The 5,518-nt window shown below is 46.0% G+C and overlaps 1 protein-coding gene across 1 annotated transcript in view; it reads right to left on the bottom strand.

The window, feature by feature from the left end:
• PHETA1 (PH domain containing endocytic trafficking adaptor 1) overlaps positions 1 to 761 on the bottom strand; it is a gene marked incomplete in the record, with an annotated part of 5,785 nt that extends 5,024 nt beyond the window's left edge. Inside the window, 1 exon segment of the mRNA XM_014587652.2 lies at positions 556 to 761.
• Between the last annotated feature and the right edge of the window lie 4,757 nt (positions 762 to 5,518).

Genomic DNA, 5,518 nt, shown 5'->3' with positions numbered 1-5,518 from the left:
CGCTTGGCCCGCCCCCGTGTCCTGGCCGCCCCCGGATTGGCCAGATTCGACGCAGCACGCCCCCGGATTGGCCCCGCCCCCGTGAGCCCGCCTCCCCCTCCCACCCGAAAACATTCTTAAAGGGACCGCGGCTAGTTCACGAGTCCCAGGGGCCCTGTACCAGAATAGAGGAGCCGAGCTCGGGATCCTTGTGGTTCTTGTGGTAAGAACGAGCCGCGAATTCTCCGGAATAAAGGCACTGAGGTTCTGGGCGGGCTATTCTCTGTAGTTCTAGCTTAAAGTCCAAGCTCTCCCTGGCTAGGGTTGCCAGGTTTAGCTAATTAACAGCCAGTTATTATTATTAGACATGTGACCTATATTGACTGCCCAAATGTTGGGGCTTACTGGAAAAAGGTGAATACAGGACAGGACATTGCAAGCATCCTGAAAAAACCAGTGCCGAGCTGTTGCGTAAGTCCACGAAGTCTGGCCATCCGGCCCCTTGCCCCAAATAAAGAGAAAGTTCTAGAGTTGCACGGAGTTGGGTTCCAGTCCACTAAACCGTGAGTCACTGACCTTAGGACCGGCTTGCCTTTCTCGCCTAGTATGCAAGTGCATGGCACAGCGGAGGGGCTCTCGGTTCTGCCCTGCCCAAAATAACGCAGTTCCACCTCCCAGCCCTCTTTACTTCCTGTTCCTGCCGCCTCTCCCCACCACATCCCAGTCACTGTCCAGTCATGGCCCGAGGGTGAGAGCGACTGGACAGACCAGGATCGCCCCCTCACACTGCAGCAGCTCCCTAGGCCCCACTGTGTGCCAAGCGCTATTCTAGGCACTGCTCCTGACCTGGACAAAAACAGCCAAGAAATGAGTTCTAGAAGTGATTCGTGCTCAGAAGACTACTAGCCGAGCCCATGGGACAGAAGGACAGGGCCAGGGTGCAGCTTTTAGACAAGGGCCCAGGGAAGGCCTCTGACAGCAGAGACAAGAAAGGAGGAATGAAGACACGTACCAGATACCTTTTTTTTTAGAGATTATTTTAAGAATTTTTTTTTTTTGAGAAGATTTTCACTGTAGGGCGCGTGCGCTCGCCAGCCAGTTGAGAAGATTTTCACTGTCGGGCGCGTGCGCTCGCCAGACAGACAGAAAGAGACAGAGAGACAGAAAGCAAGAAATCACCCCCCAGGGGGGATGGTCACGCCGCAATCCCTTCTCCTCCATTCTCCTCTCGGGATCTTGGGCACGCACGCACACGCGCCCGGCGTGAGTTTTAAGCCACCGGGTCCGGGACATGAACCGCGGTCAACTACGTGGGAGTCCAGCGACATAGCCATTACGCTAACTGCTGGTTCCCAAGAATTATTTTTTATTTAACTTTATTAAGTATTATTTTCCAGTTGGATGCGTGAGACAGAAAACAGAGGAAGAGAGGGAAAGTGAGAAAGCAAGCCACCAGGTCTGGGACTCCATAAGGCATGTTTGCACAGCAGAGAAAGAGACAGAAAGCGAGAAATCACCCCCAGGGCAGATGACCATGCCACAATCCCTTCTCCTTCACTCTCCTTTTGGGATTTGGGGCACGCATGCACACATGCCTGGCATAAGTTTTAAGCCACTCGGTCCAGGACTCAAACCACAGTTGGGTACATGGGAGTCCAGCAACATAACCATTATGCCATCTGCTGGTCCCAGATATCTGGGGAGACATTGTCCCAGGCAGGGGGAGCAGCACGTGAAACGGCCCTGAGATGGGACCATCCTTGGTGTGTTTGAAGAACAGAGAGGAGCTGGGTAAGTGGAGGGTAATAGGAAATGAGATTCCAGAGACATTTTTTTGCAAAGGCAGGTCACATAGGGCCATGTGCACCCTGAGAAAGATTTTTATCCTGAGGATGGGGAGCAGGGGGGACTTTGAGAAGAGAAAGGGTGGGATCCGTTTAGATTTAACACGGTGCCTGGCTACTATGGGTCAGAGGGGTCTAGGGTAGAGACTAGGGAACCAGGGAAGGGACTACTACTGCTCTGGTCAGGGCTTGCAGTGGTGGTGGCTTAGAGCACAGTGAGGCAGTGGAGGTGGACAGAAGTGCTTAAATTCTGGATCCACTTTTACAAGATCTGTGAGATTTGCTGATGATGGTTTAGATGTGGTGAATAAGGGGGTGGGGGGAACACCCAGAGGAGGAAAAGAGTCAAGAATGTCTCCAAAGCTTTGCACTTAAGTAATGGGGAAAAAGGGAGAGTGGGAGGAAACCACCCATGTTAGATTTTCATCAGCTAGGCTGGAACAACTGGATATCCATAAAGAGAAAAATATACCTTGGTCTTTACCTCATGCCATACATAAAAATTAGCTTAGAGTGGATTATAGACCTAAACACTACAGCAAAGCTATTAAACTTCTAGAAGAAAGCCAAGTGGGGTGCCACATGTATTCAGTCCCAGCTACTCAGAAGCCTGAGCCAGGAGCATGAATTTCAGGCCAACCTGGACAACATAATAGCAAGGCCTTGTCTCTATAAATAACTAAATACAACTTCTAGAAGAAAATCTTTGTCACCTGAAGTTAGGCAAAGAATTCTTAGACTGCAAAGAGCATGAGCCATAAAAAGACAAATTAAAAAGTGAACTTCAAAAGCAAAAATTAAGGGGGGAAAAAGTACATTTCAAAAAGATTTAAAATCTGTCCTCTTTGAAAGATAGCATTAAAAGGACCAGCAGGTAGTGTTATGGTTAAGGTGCTGGACTCTCACATAGTCCACCGTGGATCGAGTCCTGGGCCTGGCAGCTTGATTTCTCCCTCCGCACCCCCCCCCCCGCCTCATCAAATTAAAAAACAATAATAATAAGGGCTGGCAGGTGTCGTGATGGTAGGATGCCGGATTCCCACATGGCAAACCGTGATTCAAGTCCTAGACCTTGTGGCTTGCTTTCTCACCTTCTCTCACTCTTTCTGTCTCTCTTTGGTCAAATTAAAATAATAATAATAAATAATATTAAATTAAGTAATTCTTTAAAAAAAACAAAGATAGCATTAGTAAAATTAAAAGGTGGGCCGGCAGATGGCATGATGGTTAAGGGCGCTGGACTCCCATATGGCCGACCATGGTTCGGGTCCCGGACCTGGTGGCTTGCCTTCTCACTTTCTCTTTCTCTCCCTCTCTCTCTGGCTCTGTTCTTCTCTGGTCAAATTAAAATAAGTAAATGAATAAATAAAGTTAAATAAAATAATTATAAAAAAGAATAATGATAACTGAAATTAAATAAATCATTCTTTACCCAAAAAAAATTAAAAGGTAAGCCAGAGATTAAGAAAAAACAGTTTGTGGGGCCAGCAGGTGGCATAGAAGTTACATCGCTGGACTCCTACATAACTGAGCACGGTTCAAGTTCCAAACCCAGTGACTTGAATATCACTCTGGGCATGCGTGCCCTAGATCCCTGGAGGAGAATGGAGGAAAAAGGATTATGGTGTGGCCATCTCCCCTGGGGGTGATTTCTCACTTTCCCTCTCACTGTATCTGTCCCTCTGTCTCTCTGGCAAGCCCATGCACCCTAAGGCAAAAAACCTCTAAAAAAAGAAAAAAGAAACAATTTGCAATTCATATGTCTAACAAAGACTCTGCATTCCAGATGCATGTAATGAGCTCTTACAACCCAGTAATAAGATAAACAACTCAATTTAAAAATGTGCAAAAGAGAGGCCAACAGGTGGCATGATGGTTAAGGGCACTGGACTCTGACATGACTGACCGTGTTCTAGTCCCAGACCTGGTGGCTTGCTTTCTCGCTTTCCTTCTCTCTCACTCTGTTCCGCTCTGATCAAATTATAACAAGTAAATAAGTTCGATAAAATAATTTCTCTAAAGCGGGCAAAAGATTTTGTCAAATATTTTGAAAGAGAAACTATAATACGATATAATGGCTAATCAGCAATGTTCAGATTGTTACTCCTCAAAGAATTGCAAACTAAAAGCAATGAGGGGGGACCAGCGGGTGGTGTGGAGGCTAAGGCACTGGACACTCCCACATGGCCCACCACAGTTCAAGTCCTGGACCTGGTGGCTTGCTTTCTCTCTCTCTTTCTCCCTCTGTGTGTGTTTCTCTCTGGTCAAATAAAAAACTAAATGAATGAATAAAAAAAGTTAAATAAATAATTCTTTTAAAAGATATAAAATGTTAAAAAAAAAAAAAAAAAAGCAACGACAGTAACAAGTATGGATGAAGCTGTGAAACTGAACTCCGTACACTGTCGATGGGAATGTAAAACGGTACGACCACCCTGGAAAACGAATTGGCAGTTTCCTATCAAGTTAAACAGACACTCACCATTGCGGGATGGTTCCAGCATCCCATTCCTAAGTATTTACCAAGGAGACACAAAAAGGCTTGTATGCAATTGTTCATAGCAACTTTATTCATAAAAACAAAACGAGAAGCAGCCCCAATGTTCATGAACAGATAAAGGGATAAGCAGTCCACACGACGGAACTGTGCTCAGCAATTTCTTAAAAAACGGTTTCCGTTCATATTAAATAACTGGAAGGGATGATCCATGACCGGAACAGCTAGAGGCTGGGTGCCAGGGAGTAACCGCTGACCAGGATGGGGTTTTCTTTGGGGTGATGACAAGTTCTGGAACTAGGGCCAGTCGGTGGGGTGGTGGTGAAGGCTCTGGATCCCACATCCCTGAGTGCACGATTCAAGTCTCCGACTGGCGGCTCAAAAAACACGGCTGGCACACGTGTGCGCATGCTCAGAATCCTGAAAGTAGAAGGGGCTGTGGCATGACCCTTCCTCATGGGGGGTTCTTTCTCTCTCTTCCTCTCTCTGTCTCTCTCCGGCAAGGGCACACACACCCCTAGCAAAAAAAGATCAATAAAGAAGTTCTGGAGCTAGACTGAGTTGGTGGTGTACGACACAGCATAGGCTTCATCCCATGCGGTGTACGGTGTAAAATAGAATGGCAAATTTTGGGACCAGCAGGTGGCGTGGTGGCTAAGGTGCTGGATACTCCCACATGGCTGACCACGGTTCAAGTCCTGGTGGTTTGCTTTCTCACTTTCTCTATCTCTCTCTGTCTCCCTCTGGTCAAATTAAAAAAAATATGAATGAATAAATAAAATAAAATAATTCTTTAAAAAGAATAGAATGGCAAATTTTAATTCATGCTGGATAAAGTCTCTTTGCAATCTAAGTGATGTATAGGATTAAATGTATACATAATAATTAAAATTAATTAATTATATGTATATATGTGTACAGAAAAAAGGAGAATAAAAATGGTATATTACAAAAAAAAAAGAAGAAGAAGAATGATAAATTTTAGGCTGTGTGTAATTTCCCTTACTTTAAAAAACAGAAAGCAATGAAGTACACTACAACTGGAGGCCTCTTGAATGCTGAGAGTCTAAGCAAAAACGCTGGCTGCTCTGGCCGACCTGGGTGGGAGGGAAGCCTGGCTGGGGTGAACATGCAGCTGGCTGCAGGCAGAGAAGGTCCTCTGGGCTCTGAGGTAATAAACACTGCAGTGCCATCCTGG

This window comes from Tupaia chinensis, unplaced genomic scaffold, assembly GCF_000334495.1.
Source record: "Tupaia chinensis unplaced genomic scaffold, TupChi_1.0 Scaffold000226_1, whole genome shotgun sequence".
NCBI lineage: Eukaryota > Metazoa > Chordata > Mammalia > Scandentia > Tupaiidae > Tupaia > Tupaia belangeri.
This window is presented reverse-complemented; position numbering and strand designations above follow the sequence as displayed.